This window comes from Syngnathus floridae, chromosome 13 (assembly GCF_059516105.1).
Source record: "Syngnathus floridae isolate MCC-2025c chromosome 13, RoL_Sflo_1.0, whole genome shotgun sequence".
Classification (NCBI taxonomy): Eukaryota; Metazoa; Chordata; class Actinopteri; order Syngnathiformes; family Syngnathidae; genus Syngnathus; species Syngnathus floridae.
Genome location: NC_142425.1, coordinates 14,238,808 through 14,258,848, shown reverse-complemented (window position 1 = coordinate 14,258,848; position 20,041 = coordinate 14,238,808). Strand labels below are relative to the sequence as shown.

Here is a 20,041-nt window from a genome sequence, read left to right as displayed (position 1 = left end):
TTGATCTATGCACTTGTGTTGTGTACCGCGTTCTTATTTGTACTTGCTTTGCACTCTTTAGTCCCCTGATTGCTTCAGCCAACATTTTTGCGCTTCCCGTGGGCCAGTAAAGCTGCGCCAAAGGGCAGAGGGAGACTAGGCACAGAATGAGCATCAGCTGATAGCTCGGTCAAGGATAAATCCAGTAGCCAGAGTGATGGCGCTGTGCCAGCTCTTCCAACAGATGTCACCACTGGGCACCCTCCCTGCGATGCCACCTAATCTCACCGGCAAGGAAGTCTCAGCCAAAAAGGGAAATGATTGAATCAGTTCAGATCAGAAGGAACAGGATGATTTCAAGCAGGGCTAATGCGGATGTAATTTGGAAGAATGGTCCTGGTGCCAAATTGAAAAAAACAAAATCAAAATGTACAATACAATGTCTCTCATTGCCTTTACTGGGTGATCATGTTGCATGCGCACAGCCCATCAAATTGAGCTGTATGAAGGAAGGGTTTCCCAATTCTAAGATAGGCTTCACTAGCTCCACTGAATGCAATTCAACTTCCAAAACCGGTTGCAGTAAATTCCTGAGAATATAAAGTGTGCTTCAAAAGTAGCACTGCATTACACTGCATTGTTTTCTGGAGGCATACATTGACCACCCCCCCCCCCCCCCCCAATAATGTGACCTTAGTGACATGACATCGACATGGATTTAAACAAAGCATTCTTATTTTGTTAAATTTCCATTCAAGTGGTTTTAACTGTATTTTTCAGGTCTACTTAATGCTATGGCAAGTATGTACTTTTGTGTAGCATCTCGGACTTCTCGCGCAGATGCTTGCTGAAGATTGGGATGCCATGTGTGCTTTCCATCATGCTCTCCTCTTTCTCCTCCAGCTCCATTCTCAACACGGTAGATTCCGCTCTTGTTGCCCAGGGAAACGACAGCAAAGCGCCGTTGAGCGTGCGTGCGTGCGTGCGTCCGTACGTCGTGGGGCTTTTTGAGAATGTGTGTGCTTTCTTTGTTGTGAACGTAGGCAGGCAGTAGCGCTCAACATTTGTGAACACATGGCAACGTTCCTCTCCTCTCCTCTCCTCTGTATGACCTATATTTCAGTTGGAGAATACAGAAAAAAGAGGCCTTATCATTTCGACAGCAGATTTAAGTGGATTTAAATATGCCTAATCCTTGTGCCACAGTCATCAGCTATGTTAGCTTTCAATTTGCCTTACTCTTTAAATAACTAAGGAACTGTTGAATATTGATCATGATTGATTTAATTGATTATTTTGAGATCATATTTAATTGTTTGTGTGAGTGTGCGTGTGCGCGCACTGATTAGTGGTACGTGAATGTGTGCAAGCGCATGACAATGAAGCTGGGCAGGTCAAAGGGGGGCAGCGTCTCTTCAGCAGTCATACAGCACTTTCCCATGGAGGGGACATCACAACACATTTCACGCTACCGCTCTGCATTTAAGCGTGCGAGTCGTGGGGTGTCGTCTCTGTCACATGTACACGTACACGTGCGCCGATTGAGAATTTTCTTGGAAGAAAACATTGATTTTTTTATTTATTTATTTATAGTGGCTAAATCCCGTTGCCATTCATTCATTCATACAGTATGTCAAGACATTACTGTAGAATATGAGTGATATGAATCAAATGTGATCATCTGTTTGCCAAATGCTATGAGCATTTTGTCAGATGAGAAGCCCACAGTGTGTGAGAGAGTCCCTCTTGCCAAAGCCAGTATCCCTCCCACACTATCAAGCAACAGTATTGAGGATGCTGACTGAATAAGTGTTGGGTGCACGAGAGCAAAGCAGCACTGAGGTAATTTTAGCTGAGGTCAGTGCTGGCCTAGGGCCATTCTGTCTCTCTCAGTGTATCGGTGCTCTCTTGCTCCATTTGAAGGCCAATTTGCATCTGTTACACATCTGTGTCCTACCTTTGTTTTGTGGGTAGATGAGGATAGATTTGTGGCATTCATATCAACTATGAGCTCGGTGTGTGTGTGTGTGGGGGGGGCTAATGTCATGTTGCGATACGTTCAAATGCCCCTTGGTGCTTTCTAATTTGGGGTTAAATGAACACATCCAGACTATTCTGAGAAACCCTTCATATTTCTTCTTGTACATCCCCCCAAAAAGAATAAACATGCAGACATTGATTTCAAGGAAGTTCAATTTGATTGTACGTACAGAAAAAAACATACGATTTTGGAAAGTTGGGCATTTGAGAAAAAAAATGCTCTTGGTAGGTGAACATCTCACAGCGACCAGGAACAAAGATGAAAGATGTCATGTCCATGCCACCAATGACGGACCGTGACAGATATCAAGATAGATGAGGATAAATCCGTGTCTGCCTTTTGCCAAAGTCTCGGTTGCTGTCAGGAAAGCAAGCAATAGGAAGCAAGCTCGAATCGCAGCCGCTGCCATTCGGACCAAACAAAAAGGAGCTGGAGAAACCCAGTCCGATGTACTGTGGTCATATAGTACGGTATGGATGGAAGCGGGTTAAAGCTAATGTGAACCGGGTACGTACGTACGTATGTGTCATGATTGCTCTGCTCTTTTCATAGCACTGGTAATCAAGGTTAGCTAGCCCCTTTCTTTATGGCCAAGAAGGTTTATTTTCAGCAAGTGCTTATCTCTCACAAGCGCAAAAGCAGGGGGTCGCCCGCCGACTGCTTAATGAAGCTATCGTAGCCGGAATACAATCAATTAATGACCTACTAAGGTCGGTCACTCACGTGAGACTTGAATTGAAGGAGATGGAAGTTCAAAACAGTCCAGAGGTATGGTGATATGTTTGGGATGCGCATTTTGCTCATTTAACACGGGCGTCATGAATTGAAGGGCACTGCGCAGCATATTCTTGCCTTGCCTTGCCTTGCCTTGCCTTGCCTTGCCTTGCCTTGCCTTGCCTTGCCTTGCCTTGCCTTGCCTTGCCTTGCCTTGCCTTGCCTTGCCTTGCCTTGCCTTGCCTTGCCTTGCCTTGCCTTGCCTTGCCTTGCCTTGCCTTGCCTTGCCTTGCCTTGCCTTGCCTCGGGCGCCCTGCCTCATGCAAGTCCGCCATCCCCCATCCTTCCTCACATAGCCACTGCTGGGCCGGTGGAAAGTATACATTTTGTCACCATGACAACTAAAGGCGGAGCCAAGGGGGGTACACTTAGCAGTTAACGCCCTGTATCCAAACAAGTAACTGTGATCAGCCCTTGCAAAGACAGCAGGCATTCTACTTTTCCTTTTGGAGCCGGCCGACCGGCCGGCCGATGCCGCCAAATTACACTCGTCAATTACTGTGCAGAGTTGCGTATGTGGCAGCGCAGATTTCTTTTCCGTTGCTTAATTTCACACTTGATGGGTGAACAGAAACTCCAGAGACCAAAGTGTGTGTGTGTGTGTGTGTGTGTGTGTGTGTGTATACAAGCAATGAAAAGTTCATTTTCCATCATTTGTCCCCTTTCAATTTAGAAGACTCTACAAATTGCTTGAGTTCAACAGATCACATGTGCATGCTTTGAAATTTGTCATTGCCTTTTTATGATTGTGAGCTACTCCTGACCCCCGAGCCCCCACCCCACCCCACCCCATCTGTCTGACGCAGTATCATGGCATTAATCTGCAGCTCAGATTAACCAAATATACCCCGATGTACGTATCTCTCAGTTATGTTATTTACATTTGCTTTAATCTGATTTTGGAGCGTGCTCCGTTCTGTCCGGCAAATTTAGCTGAGGAGTGACGCGAAATCGGCTAAGGATCCCGTTGGATAAAACATCACTCTTAATACCCGTGTACTGGCTTGACGCCACGATGACGTTCTACATGTCTTAGATTTTTTGGGATCAATCTTAGAAGGGGGATTTTTATTTGAAATGACTATTCCCTGATTTGCACATTGATTTTATTCACCTCTTTTTTTCCCCACTGCTGTGTTTCCTTTCCTGGCCAAGGACAAAACATGGGTTCAGTTGGATTCATTTCAATCAACAAATACAATCCATTTCAATGAAACTCTTCACAAACACCATGATCTTAAAAGTAGAAGCTAGTGTTTGGTGTACACGTACCTTTTGACAAGAATTTGCCTTTTTGTTTGCTCACAGATTATTGTAAGCAGAGTACCTGCTGACAAGATGGAGAGAAGCTTTAAGGCTTTACAAAACAAACTGAGGAGGCTTGTACATGAATCCAATATCCTCCCACCTATGGACAGAACAAATCAATTTGAACACATGTACACGTCATATGGGGTCAAGGTTAACTCATTGAAATGTAATTAGTGCTGTTACAAATGAATCTTTTTAGAATAACTTGTACTACCTATTATTCCATCGATTACTCGAGTAATGAGCGGGCTGCTAATTAATTATTCCATGTCCGTTCTTGAACTACGGCCACAACTTCCGGGTTCACAAAAAGGGACTCAAAAAGACCAGCAGGTGGTAATATATTACAACATTTGGTTGGAGTCCATTTTAGTTGTGTGAGTGTGTGTGTGTATGAATATGATTTTACAAAATTCAGTCATCACTTCACTTGAGTCTCTTTTGCCTCCGCCTGCAAGAAGAAATGAACATGGAAGTTGCGGCGGAGCCTTGCTTTCACTCTTGTGTCTGCTTTGTTAACATGCCACCGCCCAACTACAAAAGCACGTGAACTTGAAGAAAAGCCTTTCATTTTGTCACCACGACAGCTGCAGCGGGATGGGCAGACAGAAGACAAAATCAAATACGCATTTCAAGTCAAGTAAAAAAAAAAAATAAAAAAAATCCTTCTCTGTGACCCCAAGGAACATGCTAATTGGGTTACAGAGGTGTCAACATTTTAAAGACAAATGACACTGCTTGCACCTTTTCAAATGCAAATTGAAAATTGAAATGAAAATGACAATTGGACCGCCCCAGAAAGTTGGGTCAAAACAACCCACCCAACAGATTTTTTTTAACCCAGAAGTTTTAAGGGGGGGTGGCATTTTTTCTTTTTCTTAGAGGGGTCGTACCTGCCATTTAGCCACCTGCTGTCAACAGAAAATGAGATCACAGTGATTCTTCTTCTTATTATTTCTTTTTTCTTGTGCATTCCAATCTCTCGTGTATTTAAGAATATCTACGTAAGTGAATAGTTGTTTGATTTCCTGGTCTTTTCTAACCAACGTCTACTTTCGGACTATTTCACTTCCTAAGTTGTTTTCAGCAAGAAGTCCCTTTTTGTGCTCTCTGATTAGCATTGCCCTTGACCCGTGTCATTGGATGTATAGCTACAATGTTTGGAAGTAGTGACACCTCAATAGGAGGCCTCTCGCTCTCTCTCTCTCTCTCGCTCTCACTCATCCGAGCAATGCAAGCTGGGATTGTAATGCATTTCCGGACCGGACTCTTGATTATAATACAAATATCAGGAGAAACGTGTTGAATAGAGCAAAACGTGGCTTTTACAGCCTGCAAATGAGCTTTAATATTGATAAGAGATTTATTTGATTTTTTTTTACCTTATAGTACATTCATACTAGGTCGGAATAGGACGATATGAATAAGTCAAGTGTGGACAGACTCATTGAGACGCTGATTGTATTCTGCAGTGTGTCAGAAAACCGTGTCTGTTGAGATGTTCTTATTGACAAACTGTCGACACTTTTCCAGACTGCACTCCGTGATCAAGTTCCAGCACAAGGGAGGGAGATTTTTTTAATTTTGACAACATGGTCTTTGGTGTGACCGGTAAATTGACTCAAGTTGCGCTACTTGTAAAAAAAAAAAAGCAAAAAAACAATTGTGAATATGACTATATGTAGGAGTGGTAAATTGTGAACAAGGAAAATGTAGTTATTTACTTTGTGTTGCAGCGTTTGTGTCTTGTAGCGGTCTACGTTAGCCATGCATGCACTGTGACAATGGAGCGGGAAAATTCTTTCACACATAAACAGAGCTGGAAGGGGATGAATCCCGCTGTTTGACTGCATGATGCTGCAGCTCAGCATGGCTGCACCTGCTGCTTTGGAAAAGTGCGGCAGATGAACCCTGTTTCCATGGACTCACCCATGGCTGTGTGTGTGCGTGTCAGAGAGAAAGAGAGCGAGAGCGAGAGTGAGAGCGAGAGCGAGGGAGAGAGTCCAGGCCGGTCCTAAAGCGAATAGGAGAGGAGGCCAGCCAGAGATCAATTTCCTTTTTACTTGTGGAGTAGAGCCTTGAAATGCATGGCCTCCTGTGACCCAGATTCATCCCTTCATTCTCCTTCTTCTTCATCGGCAGAATGTGGCATAACTTCAGAAGCCGGGAGAAACACCAAGGGAAAGATGAAAGCGAACGAGCGAGAGGGAGAACAGAAAGAATGAACGCCAGAAGGGCAACAAAAGAATGTGGCCAGTTGGAGCTGAGGGTAAAAAAAGAGCGCAATCAGCATGTCATTGAGCGACGGGGTTATTGGAAGGGCAAATTGACCATGGCACTTGCGTGTGCAAACTTTTGGATTGTAGCACCATAAATGCAGCAGGAAGCATTTTGCATACATCCCACAAGGACTGATTATGAAAATGAAATAAGTGTACGGGAAAAGAAAGCTTGTGTCCAGTGAGAGAGAGAGTGAGTGAGCAAGAAGTCTACAAAGTACATTTGAGACGTGACCAATTGACATTGATGTTGGTACTTCACTCAATCAGAGGCCGCACCAAATTGTACTGGAACATTAGTGCCTGTCACGTCCGCAAGCCACTTATTGGCTGATTCGCAATCCCGTTTTTGTCACTGCGTCAAAATTTTCATACCTTTCAGTCCTGGCTTTGATGTTTGAAATGAATAGCACAAGTTTCAAGTGCTCTTTACCTGCACACTTGTTAGTTTTGTGCGCTACCATATGTGAGTGGTGGACTCGGGCGAACTTCAACAAGGCCCAAATGTCTTTTCTCAGGTCACATAGTGCAGTGCAGCTCCAGTGCAGTTTGTAATCACGTTACGCAAAGACATACATCCATTTCTTGCTCACTTTTCTTATTGTAAATTATGCAAAGCATCCATTTGCTTTGCTTTGCTCTAAATCTAGAACCCAGACAAAAAAGGTGAGCAGAAGCTCCACAGCTGAGCGTGTCCGTTTGTATCGTCCCACCCCTTATGCGAGTACCATCTGTCCTCTCTTTCCTCGCTCTCTCTTCACAATTTGTATATTCATTTCAAATTTACAAGCAGCTCAATCTGGACTTAACTGCTCCGGTAATTACGTTACAAATAAAAAGCATTTGCACAATCTTGTGCTGTTGTTTTGGCCAGCTTTGGTTGGGCCTTCACCCAGCCCATATACTACGTACTTGCATGGAAGACTTGATTAGAACATGTGAAGGTTACCACATCCAAAAGTCCTTCTCTCCCCTAGCACCAGATTTGAACTTTTGCTATGAGAGCCCATCTGTCACATGGACACATGGAGAGGGATTTCCAGCCACAAACATACACACGCAATTTTAAAATGCTCCCAGTGTCATGCTCAGAGCGATGAAGGGGAAATGGACGATTACCCCCTTGTGCGTGAGACCCAGGGGGGTGGGGGGGGGGCATCATCTTAAATTCCTATTGCAATTCATGTTTACCTTCTCACCATTGTTTTACTTGTCCAGTAAATACTCTTGCTGCTCACTACAGCCGGATCATGTTGCTCATTATTAAATCTCCCCCCTAATCTAAGCGAGCGAAGGGGAGATTGCTCACTACATTAAACAACTGGTCATGATTTTCCGAAATGTCATGCACATTTTCCTGTTGACAAACTGTACATAAGGGTCAGAGCTCAGATGTAACTTAGACCAATGCCGTTCTGTTTTCTTATGAGTAGGATTCCACAAAAGAGGCTACGAATTTTTAGGCTTGTGGCATGGGCACATTCCATACTGTATATGGATGCATTTGAATGTTTCAGCCTTTGTTCATGCCTATTGTCTACTGTGCATTCCTCTACTTTCATATTCTTTTGACACGCAGCCCTCGCTCGCCCATGTCAAATGTTTTTTTTTTTCCTTCAGAGTGACTTTCCTCTTCATCCTTTGCTTATCTCCACTGTTTTGTCTCGATCCTAGCGTGCAGCTTCTCGCTCTGATTTGGCTTTCATTTAGCGTTAATCTACGCGGTGTCACAGTGTGCTTTCTCATTGTGTAAGATGGATGCTTGGCTTGTCTGGTCCCTGGCTGGAGCCTTATCGCTCCCCGCAACCCACAGGTTCTTAATGAAGGTCGTCCTGCGTTTCATGCTAATTTAAGTCTTTTGGAATGAGGCTCATTGTCTGCCATCCATCTCAATGAGGCCTTAGGACCTGGAGAGAAAGGTGTGCCTGGCACATGCAACATGCAAACGGTACCTTGGGACCGGAGCACGGTTTCCGTTCCGATGCGGGTTTCTCGCATGTCATCACATCTTTATTTGATTTTGACCCTTTGCGAAGCAACACAACCAAATCCGGACTGTTCTTCAGCTCAGTCGTAATGTCATCGAAAGTGTGAGTTTCTATCTACGGATTGATAGAAATGTGACACTTGTAGTGCGACAGGAATAGAATGCTTCACGTTGAGGATTATTGGATATGGAAGTCAACAATGGTTGTTAATCTGCCGTGCCACATTCACACCAACATGGGTTACCGTTTTGAAGGGATTATCATTCTCCAATCTCATGTCAGTTTACATCCTTTCATTAATCCTTGGCTTGAAATTGGGTAATGGATTTTTGGCATCCACCGTAAACAGCACCCTCTAACGGGTCAGCTGAGCCGTCATTTTCAGGAGTTTGCAGAAACCCCTGTAGATTTTCTATTTTCTGTGTATGGTCATGTGTGTCTACATTTCTTAGGCTATTCAAGGCTACGTAAAAAAAAACAAAAAACAAAGTTTGAATGGAGGATTACGTCATGCGCAAGCCGTGCTAAAGTATGGGATTTTGAAAAGCTTTTGATTCAAAAGGTAGAAAAGCTTCAACAAGCTCGAAAGCCAAGGTCATTTGAGACATTTATAGAAAATACAGTCTGTAGCTGCTGTTAAGGCTCTAAAAGGTACGAGGATGGCCATTATTCACTTAGGAGATTTCGGCTGAGTTTGTCGCTTTCCTTTATGACGTATTTTTTCTCTCGAAGTGAAAAGTTGAGTGATCCTATTCAAAGCAATGTTAGTCTATGTGCTCGATTGCACCCGTATTTCACAGCAGTCTCCTGCCCAATAACATTTGAAGTTCCAGTCATGCAGATAATACATTTTGACCTCCGTTTGAACGCTTGACACAGCAGTCAGTCCTTTGACCTCGCCATCCTCATTTGACCTTCTTTGCATCATTTCTTGAGCCTCTGATATCAAAGCTGTTTGCCATCCATGACGCTCGCTGTTTGTAGATATGGTGACGTTGGTCCCTCTTCCCTGCGCACACATTTTGGGGCTGAGTGGGAGACCAAGCAAATGGTTCCTCATTGTTGCTTTTACTGCTCTTGTACATTAGCTCCTAATTAAGAAATGACATGGTGATCAAGTGAAAGCAATATATAAAACGTATCTTTTATTGCTTCCTTTTATTGACTTCATTCTATTGTATTTGACAAACACAAGTGAAATATCAGTTCTGTGAAAATATGCTATCAGTTTTAGCGCTCCATCAATTTGTCAGGATGATTATCTCGCACACCTTGGCTACATTTTGAAAGCATACATTATTGTAATGCACAAAGTCATTATACGCCAGCATTTCCAGGTATGACATTTAATAGGGCTTTAAAAATCCGAACGACGGTGAATAGCTTTTATTGCGTTTGCGTTCAAATTGTTGGCTTTCTCAGTCATTTTGAACTGCTGCCTAATATGATTGCCCTGCGACTCTTCTCATCCTTTGTCTTGAATGAATCCATTCGACATGTATTTGCCATAACAACGTGCCATTTCTCAATAGCTGGTGGAAACGTATGGGGAAAAACACAAAAGTCTTGCTACTTTCCAGGGCAATGTCTATACATTTGGACAGGGAGGCATTTTAGGCCTTTCTTATCATTGCAGTCTGCAAAGAATAACAGCCAGTCTTTGACATATTGGCAGATTTCTTGCTACCGCCAAAGTCGGAAAGGTCAAGCTGAGATCGAAAGCAGATGCCTTTGTATGCTAAGTGAGAAATCATCAATATGCACAAGTCAATCTGCTTGCCTAAATTTAGCAAGATACTTTTGTTTGGACCTCATCTATCCAGTAAGATCCAGTAAGAATGCTTCTGCAACTGCTTTACTATGATTTGGCAATAGTTTGGCTCCCAGTGCCCTTCATCTTCTGTGCCAGTGATTAGTATTCCGTCAACGGCGTGAATATGTTATGTGCGCCAGCATCCGTGGATCTAATTAAGCCTGAAATGACAGACAGGTGTAAGCAAACACAAATATGATCACGAGATGGCTGGAAACCCCGCCAAATGACAAAAAGCATGTTGAGCAACATTCAAATGAGAGCCATTCATGTCTGTGTCTCCTTGGAATATAGATTTCCCCTAAGCTGCCGTGTCAATCCAGCACAACTCAACAAGAAAAAAACAAGTTAGTAATAATGTATGAAAGAAATAAGCAGTTTTACTTTCAATTCAAACTCTTGTATTGAATAGAGATGTCACAACATCTGCTACTATAACTAATGAATTTGAATAAAGCGTCATTTAAAGGCATACAATGTATGAGCGTAGAAATAGATGGTAAGCGTGAGAGATCATTAAAGTATTTGGATTCCCCAAAGAAAGTGTGTGTGTGCGTGTGTTGGCATGCCTGCATCTGCAATAAATTTCCATTAATTATAGGTGAGAAAATTCCATGGCTTCAAATCAGCCGTAGCCTACTGTAGGGCTCACAAATATGAACTTGCCATTTGAATGTTTTAATGAAAGTTCAATGACACCCATGAGTTGAATCCGTTTAAATTTCCATATGAGATGACGGAAGCGTGGTGAAAATAACCATGAAGGACCGTGATAGCAGTGATGGACTAGAATATCAGAAGCGCAGTTCAAATAAGGCTGAAGAAGCACTTTTGCTTTGGCTTGAAACGATGAGGGGCTGATTATGACGGACGGGGTTCCAGCAGTCGGTATGGTTCTTCACCTCACCACTTCTCTTATCCCTGCTCCAATGACCAAGGTGTGGTCTGCAATAATGAGCCATCCTGTCGAGTGACACGGGGTGTGAGCAGCTGATGGAGCGGAAGTGATTTTGATGCACTTCTGCCTTGTTACTTTTCCTTTTCTTTTTCTTGACTCCCATCCATTTTCTCTGCGAGAAAAAGCCTTTGCTGCGGGCCTCTACGTATTTGTTCCTTGAAGTGAACCCCAGCCACTATTAGTTGAATCACAAGAGCTGCCAGTGCTGTTCTCCAGATCTCATGTGAAAGCACATTGCGTGATCCCACTTTCCATCTCTGCCTTGTTACCTTTGGCTTGTCAAGGTTCATTCGCCTGTATATATTTATATACGTACGTATACATTGTTTTTCTTTTGTTATAGCGTTTTTGTCATTGTGAAAAATCTCCATCAATCCAAATGTTCCTCATGATAAATATACTAAGCGTATTATATGTGTTATCAGTGAAAAGTATTCTACCTTCACGATCCTATTTTCTTTGAAGAATATCTTCAGCCTTCTGTTTTGCGGCCGTCTGCGTGGTTCAGTCACGGGAAAAACCGAAAAGATATTCTCAATTTTGCTTTTCGTTGCGTGAGATGCGAATTTGCAAATTGTCATGGGCTCATTTCAAGCCTTGATGCCGTAATTGTGACTCTTGCTACCTTTTCGGATCTTTTCTCACAAAGCGGCGGTCGGAATAAGCACTCGCTTATCCCTTGATGGCAAATATGATAATATTCAGTCACCCGGGCATGGATTCATTAGAGGCAGCCTTTTAAACATTTGCATATTTTCATCTTGTTGTCTGTCTGGCCAGTCGGCCGGCCGGCCGGCCACAAAGCGAAGCTTCTACAGTAGTTACAGCAGCAGATGCAGCGCAATGCCTAACAAGGTTAGTTGTGTGAGGCCAACAAAGAAATGTGATCCTTTTTATTCTATAGTGCTTTGGTCAGCAGCAGCACTACATATAAATTGGCTTCAATCAAAACACCATTTTGAGCTTACAGCATTGCTTTCCCAGGAATCACAGCAAGGGAGGTGGAAATGGTAGCCAGTGCCACAGTACGTATGAGTGGCTTATTTCTTGACTTTCTCAATCTCTTTGTTGCTTCAACACGGCATTATTCTTCTCCCATTTCTGCCTCCATCCTGCTTCTTCTTCTTGACCTCAATACAAGTTCACCAGGGATGATAAGATAGATACTGCAGTGCCAGATGAAACACAGAAACTTCCTTTGTCCCGCCCGCTCTTTTAAAATGCTTAGTGCCGTGTTCTCTCTTTGGATTATCCATAAAAAAAAGTTCCCATTTATACTGGGTATATCGTTTTTCCGCTTAGTCTGCTTTCGCCCGAAGAAATAGTGTATGCCGCGTAATCGCCGATCCATAAAAAAAATGACTGGAATGATCAATGCGTCCCTGTGTGCCCTTGTGTTTTGGCCTTAGGTTGTCATAAGCGTAGCCGAGATGCCTACAATAAATGGATTCGGTTCTGCATCAAATCTCACGCGTAATAAAACGCAATAGAATTTAGTTAGCCAAAGCAATGACGGAAAAAATGCTCTTACGTTCAATATTTAAGATGATGCCATTTGTCCTATCTGGAGGTAATGGATGACACTGAGACCCCCAGAAAGAGAGCACACTTGATGTTCTTTTGGATGAAAGTCCAAGATCATGCTCTGCCCTCCTCACTAAATTTCACTTCCCCTTGATTTGCCATGATGGCCAAGAAAAATTGCTCCCATGTAGCTAGCTCTATAACGTGAAATGAAATGAAAGCATGATCACAATCAGTCTTGGAAGCTTTTTGTTTTCTTTGACCTTCCCAGTTGGTATGTGTTGTGTGTGTGTTACTTTTGCTCCTTGGCAGTAAGAGGCCATTACAACGCTTTCTGCATTATTCATGAGTTGTGCACAGAACAGTTATGAAACTTTGTAATACCAACACTCAGTCAATGCATTATTGATGACATTTAATAATTTCAAATTAGCATGTGCAAGTGGTAATTGCCTCCATGCTTTCAGCTCCCACTGTGTATAATTACAATTTGTTGAGGCACTTTTGGTGCTCTTAGGCTGAGGCAAATTCCTGCCTAATTGTCTCATACGATGCCTATTTTGGATTGTACTAATGTACCCATATGAATCTCGCTTGTATTTATGGTTATTTTTTGCGAGCACACTTTTTTTCTTTTGATGTTGTCTGTAATCTTGCCAGCGAATTAGAATAAAGTAGATCACTGCCATCTACCTGTTTGCCTCTAACTGTTTCTTTTCATTGGAGTTGAAATTTGGCTGAAGGGAAAGGAGAGCGGCGGCTATCGCTCGCTAATCTTGATGAAAAACAAATTGCTTTTGCGAGGATACCTGCACCCCTCTCTAGCATGCATCCCATCATGATCGGCTCGCTCGCTTTTGTTCTCACACCTCCTTCCCTTCCCTTCCCTTCCCTTCCCTTCTCCTCCGAGACACATAAAGAGGCGGCAGCAGCAACAGCAGCAACAGCAGCAGCATCCATGGCTGTCTCTGCTCATTTCTTCACACACTCATAAAGGTTGCTGACGGCTCATCTGTTTTGCTGTCAGATAATGCTGCCTCTGTTCATTTCCACCTCTGATAGAGACGTGTATATTACTTTTTCCTTTCTTCCACATCCTAGATTTTTTTCCCCATCATTTCACATTTACATTGTAAATGAGGTGAGGGAGGCACTTAACATAAAAATGTTGATAGATGTTTTGTAAGAGCGCCGGATAAAAGACAAATGAGTGTACAGCTCTATCGTGCTATTTCAACTTAGCAAGCTCAGCTATCCAATTGCGTGATCATTCTCTGTGGATTCACCTCTTCACCTCGGTCACCTTGTCAGGATGACCATATTAATCAGCAAAATGTTCTTTTTTTTTCCTACAATGGCTTTTTCTCAGAGGAATTGTTGTTATTTAACATTTGCTTTGATGTACTTAAATTGAATCAACCTAGAAATACACATTAAATAGAAGGCAAATAAAAAATGCCATTTGTGTGTGTTGAAAAGGGCTCGTGCATTTTTATCTGGCTCTGTAGTCTGCCCCTTTCAGTGAGCCATGAACAGCAGACAAAGCAATTTTTCCAATGTATCTCCAAATTTCCCTACTAAAATTCTAATTAGGGTTCAATGACTGCAATGTGGGCATGAGGCAAATTTACACATGCTTATCAGTGAACACATTGCTCCAAGTGCGCGAGCTTAACTGTGTTACGAGGAGACTTTTTGACATAAATAAATACTGATCTCTGGAGATGGGAAACGTGGTGCTCAGACAAGGTCACGGCAGTCTGTCTTGGGCCTGGTGGGCATGCAGAGTTTAAAGACTTCACTGCTTGCTAGCCTGCCAGCCTCTCTTTGATTGGTTTCTCTTTGCATCAATCCCTCCCTTGTTTTAAATATTGCTTGTGTGTATCAATTTTAATGCCAGTGCCTCTGTTACAGCAGCAGCAGCAGCAGCCTGCAGCAGAAAGTAGCTTCATGACTCGCATTGGTTGAGCTACATCAAGTACATACGTATGCCACTCGCATGTTCTTCTCAGGTTGTGTTTTTATTAAAACAGTAGTGATATGAATACTTTTGGAGTTGTCCCGCAAACACACGCCCTCCCCCTCATAACTGGTGATTGTACAAATGAACTTGGATTGAGCCATGGTCAGGATCTAAAAAAATGCAAGTGTTTTCTCAATCAATAAAGCATTAGCTGATGCTGTCAGATGCTTTCTCCATCCCTCCCGCCACTTTAACGCCCGCCACCCTACAGCTTTCCATTTTGTTAACTCTCTCCCCCCCGGCGTCCTCAATCCAGACAAGTGTCTCTCGCCCCCGCGGGGATGTGCTCTCAGCCGTGCGCTTTAGCCTACACGGCACCGAATCATGAAATGAGATTTTGCCGCTGTCTCTACATTGCCGGCCGGCTAAGAAAGTCACATCTCACTCCGAGTGAACGAACGCCTGGCTGCTTTTCCCCTCCGAGCTTGGCACGGTCGTGCCTAAGCGTGGCTCCAATGGATCGATGGAGCCGAGCTCTGTAAACTGCCCGTTGTCAATACAGGCAATGTTGTGTGCTGTGCTAAGGGACTAATATGAAGCAGTTCAAAAGTATTAGCTCACTAGTGGGATGGAAACAAAAATGAACTGGCTTGTCTGCATATAGTTTATGGTGGGGTGCTGTTTCACACTCTTACTGGTGTGAAAAGTCCTTCAAAAAAGTTTTGGGTTTTTTTACCGTGAAATATTGATCCTACTTGTTTCCTTGCCATGTCATTGATTCTTTGCTCTCAAACAAGCCCTCTTCAATTAAACAAATAAGCATCCATTGTTATCGTTCTGGTTGTTTTGAACCCTTGTTAGTGAATGTTGAGTGTCATGGTGGTCAAAGTTTGCTCAACACACTCTTTTGAAATCTTTATAAACAATTCTGTTGGATCCCACATGAAACGTTTTTTTTTTTTTTCTTTAATTCCCGTTGGTCTTCTTTTGAAGCCAAATCCCGATAAATCTCACATTCGAACACAAGATCCTTTTTTAGGATGGCGTTCTGTGATATGAAAGTGCCTGTTTGAAGCGATTTATACTGATGGCAAATAAATGCGGGTGGGAATTCGGGCTGCACAATATATGGAAAAATATACCTTTATCGCAAAAGACGTCAAGGGAATGTGGGTGGTGAGTCTAGATGAATAATTATATTTATTTGAGAGAAATACATGTGTAAATGCCAGCACTAGATGCTGTTGACATTCCATCACTCATGATGGATCTTGCTGGCTTGCTTAAGTTTCAATCAGAAGAACCGTTTGTAAGAAAAAGTTGATCTCCTTTTGCCATTCCAGTGGCTTATTATGACCTGTCACACGACGATATCAAGTTTTTTCACTCCCTGACTGCGCTTAGCAATGAATTGTAAGTCCGCTCATCAAGAAGCACAGTATCATGGACTTTTTTTTTTTTTTCTCCTCTCGCTCTCATCTTCGTTTCCATTTGATATTATATACCGCTCAGGATTTCAAAAGAATTTCTTTTCACTTCTATTAAAGTTACTGCAGTAAGTGTGATGCACTTCATGAACGCTCTAAAAAATAAAGGATTTTTTTAATTTTATATTGCTCATCCTTTTCTCAGCTCGCCTTCAGCTTTCTTTCAAATTGTGTTCATTCTTACGCGAGGAGACCAATTCTGTCTTTCCGTGCTTCTGCCACACTTCATATTATTTGGAGGACTCGCCTTTCTTTTTCTCTTTCTCTACTTGTATGCACTTTTCCACACACATTTAAAATATGCTGGCTGTATTATTAGTAACTAAAATGAATACAATTGATAAACATAAATATAAAGTAATAGAACAAGTTTCCAAACAGTTGTTGCATTGGATTGGATTTTTCTGCTGGATTTGTTAAGACTATAAAAAGGAGGTTTTAAGAAAGGTTTGACTGCAAAGTCCTTTCCTTTGATTTGGTCCTAATCTTTTTTCACATGGTGTGACTTGTCTTGCCTTTGAGTTCCATCCTTTAGCCCTTGTTTGTGCCCGTTTGCACACAAGGTCTTGGTGTGTGTTTTTCCTCTAAGTGATGGGGAGGAAGCATTTATAAAGTCGCCAGCCAGTGTTTGGGACAGAAAGAGGAGCAACATTAATCTCAGAGTTCAAACCTATAGTTGTCACCCTGTGTGGGACGGGGTGGGAAAGGGGCCTGACTCTGACTTAAAGGCCTTTGCTCACAACAATGGCTGCCCTTTGTTTGGGGCAGAAAAGCAACGAGTTCACAGTTGAACCCTTCAAAACATTTCTCTCACGCCTTTCTCGCTGCTCTCCTCTTTAGTTTTTTTCCAATCCTTTTTCAATGTTTGAAAATAAGCTTCAGAAAATAGGAACCTGAGCTAAAAACCTCTGGCAAATGAAACTCTATTGTTCTTCTCTGTCTTTACAAAGTGTGTAAAATTCATTGCTACATAAATGCGAGATCCTTTAGGTCTTAAAATCTTCTGCCATTACCTTTGTCATGTGATGGAAATTCTCTTTGTGAAGAAGAAGAGCCATATCCTGAAAGAGTATTGGGAGGAAAGACGGATCAGCTTCAGAGTGTCAGAGCGAGGGATTATTGTCTCATCTGTCAGATCCAAATCCCATTTCTGGTGTTTGCTCACCAGGTTGGGTTCTCACTCTTCTTCCCCACGTCTCCTGCTAATACAATTAGATTCCACAAGCTTAGCTCTGAAAGAGAGACAAATTGTTCCATAAAGTTGGTGAAAGTGTGGCTACCTGTATGGGAGAGTAGTTTGTTTGCTTAGCTGCAACACTGCAACCCTGGTCTGACTTTGGCACATTCCCCCAATGATCACTGTGAACTTAAACCAAATGTCATTTTCCTTGAGCGATATCATCATCATCATCACTGGCAAAGGTGTCGCTGAAGGCCAAAAGTAGTTCCCAGTCAATTGATGTAATGTACCATAGAATTGAAAAGCTTGGATTAAGCATTACCAATGACACCAACCACAAAAAAACCTCTTTTATACGCCGATGGAAAGATGGGCAAATGAAAAAGAGACAACCCCCCTAACAATGTCTTTCATCTCTTGCGCTGATATTATTGAGAAAATAGCAGCGACGTTGACAGATAAAACCATCGTTGTGAATGTGTTGGCTGCTCGACCGCGGGTTGAACCAGAATGTTTGCAGTCTTGGGTGAAACAAAAGCAAAGCAGTCATATCTCAGAGAACGTCAAGCCCTACCTTGGAAAGAGGCAAGACAGTGCAGCATTGTAAGTGTGCGAGCTCTTTCAAGCTCTGTTTGCACGGTAGACACAACTCTGCTGTCTCGTTCGTCCTCACTGAATGAGGAGAGGACTTCCTTGCATTTTGATAGCGGTGGGGGCTGTCTCCAAAGAATACTAATCATCAAGGCCTTTGCCTTATTCACACTCCATTCAGTCACGGATGGCAGACACATGATAAATGACTCATCCCAGATTGCTCTTAGCAATTATCTGCTGATAGAAGGACACAATTAAAGCGAGAAGTTGAAACTGTTGACACAGCCGTGTCTGGCGGTGGCCATTTTTCCCCCCAGCGCCCACACGTACTATAATATCATTTGGAACGTAACCAAAAGCAGTTGTGTATCTGCAAGTTTGAAATGAAAACAACACAAAGCGGATTCTATTTGCTTTGCCAAGGAGTCAGGGGGATTTGATCTACTAACTACCAAGAAGTGACCCTACCTAAACAAAACACTGCACTTGCTTTTAGCCTTCTTATTCTAAAGAATTGATGCTTGCCCGCCCGCCAGTCCAAATGGCCCCTATCTTCCTCATTTGAATAATCCCTGTAGTTTTTGCAAAAAATTAAAAAAAGCAACCCCGACTTCCCTTTTTTTCGTTCCTGGGAGGCCCGGCCGGAGTTCCACGATTCTCTCGGTTCAAAGGATCCGTTCGTAACACGCGTGACCTTGCAATAGGCACGAGGCTTTTTCACATACATACTTTCAATCTATTTTTCCCATTTAGATTGACAAGCCTTTGCTGGTTTCAGTGCGGCTGTCAATAGAAGACCCACATTTTGCTCTCAGACTTTTGTCTGTGTTAAGTGGAATCAGATGCAGTCATTCCAAAACACTTGGGCATACAAGTTAACTGGGACTTTGGCTTGTCAAAGGTGTCCAATTTTCTTCCCTACCACAAAAAGCACTCACAAAGACTCAAAGGAAGTCAAAGAAACTTCTCCACCCAAGGATAGTCTCCAAAAATGCAAATGCGGTGTCGGCTGTTTGACCTGTTGGCTCAGCCTGAAAAATGCACAGAGCTCCCCAGAATATTCCGAGCGTCTTGGCGAAGGTTTAAGCCATACTGTTATCACTCTAAGCCAGAGAGTTAAGTCTGTCTCTCCCTTCTTAAATGCTGGAAGTCATGATAGGATGGAAAAGAAAGGACAAGAAAGGGGATAATAAGGCAGTCTCTTAACACGTGCTGTAATTAAGCGCACCTTGCTGTCTTTCTATTGTCCATCATCTCATCTGTGTACGACAAGGATATTGTCCTTTAGGATGAAGCTGCTCTTCTGGTTGCTGGTGATCTCTGTGATGGCTGATTGGGGAAGCTGTGCTCATTTTGGGTTTCGCTTTGTGACACTGGATGCAGCCCCACCGCATCCGTCCGGCTTTTGTACCACTTCTCCTTTTTTTCCAAATAAAAGCTAGGCCTCAGGGAATAAATAAGAGGGCTTCGATGTCAAATATGTGTGAAAATGTGCCTGGCTATTATGCGAGTGAATGAGTGTGCTCACCTTGCTGCCGGTTACAACAGTCCAAGTGAAGAGAGGATGAGGATGTGCAGAGAGTCCTTGCCAAGTAGCGGCCATTGGCATTTTGTTCACCGCAAGCCGAGTGTGAAACTTTGATGAAGAGCGATTTGCATCTCTGGATGGCTATGAAGAGGTGGGCTTTGTTGGTGAGCACCAAAAAAGCTGCTGCCCTCCCTCCCCCCTCCCTCCCTCCCTCCCTCCCTCCCTCCCTCCCTCCAAGAGCTGCCAAGCGGCAGCCACCCTCTGCCCTTCACCCTCCTGGCGTCACTTTTGCTTGCTTCGGCTAACAACGATTGCACCATTGTGTTGTGCAGCAGCCAAAAGTACTACCTGCTGGGAGTCCTTTTATTGACACTCCCTTTTGACACAATATCTGGACACTCCCAGCACACATACCTTCTGGAGACTATCTCCATGGGCATGGATTGGAGGCACGGGAACAAGGTGAGGAATATCCAGCCCTGATTAGCGGCCCTCGATACCCAACGAGCACATTGTTGTTGCACATTGTTGTTCCTGATCAATCTCCACCGTGGTTGAAAACAGCAAATATGTTAATGAAGGATGACGGCGTGTGTGACACTGTGGATCAGGACCGAAGACG

General features: G+C 43.1%; 1 protein-coding gene across 4 annotated transcripts in view; it reads left to right on the top strand.

The window, feature by feature from the left end:
• The window catches only part of lrp8 (low density lipoprotein receptor-related protein 8, apolipoprotein e receptor), a 57,797-nt gene that overhangs the window by 2,083 nt on the left and 35,673 nt on the right, over positions 1 to 20,041 (top strand). The window lies entirely within an intron of this gene.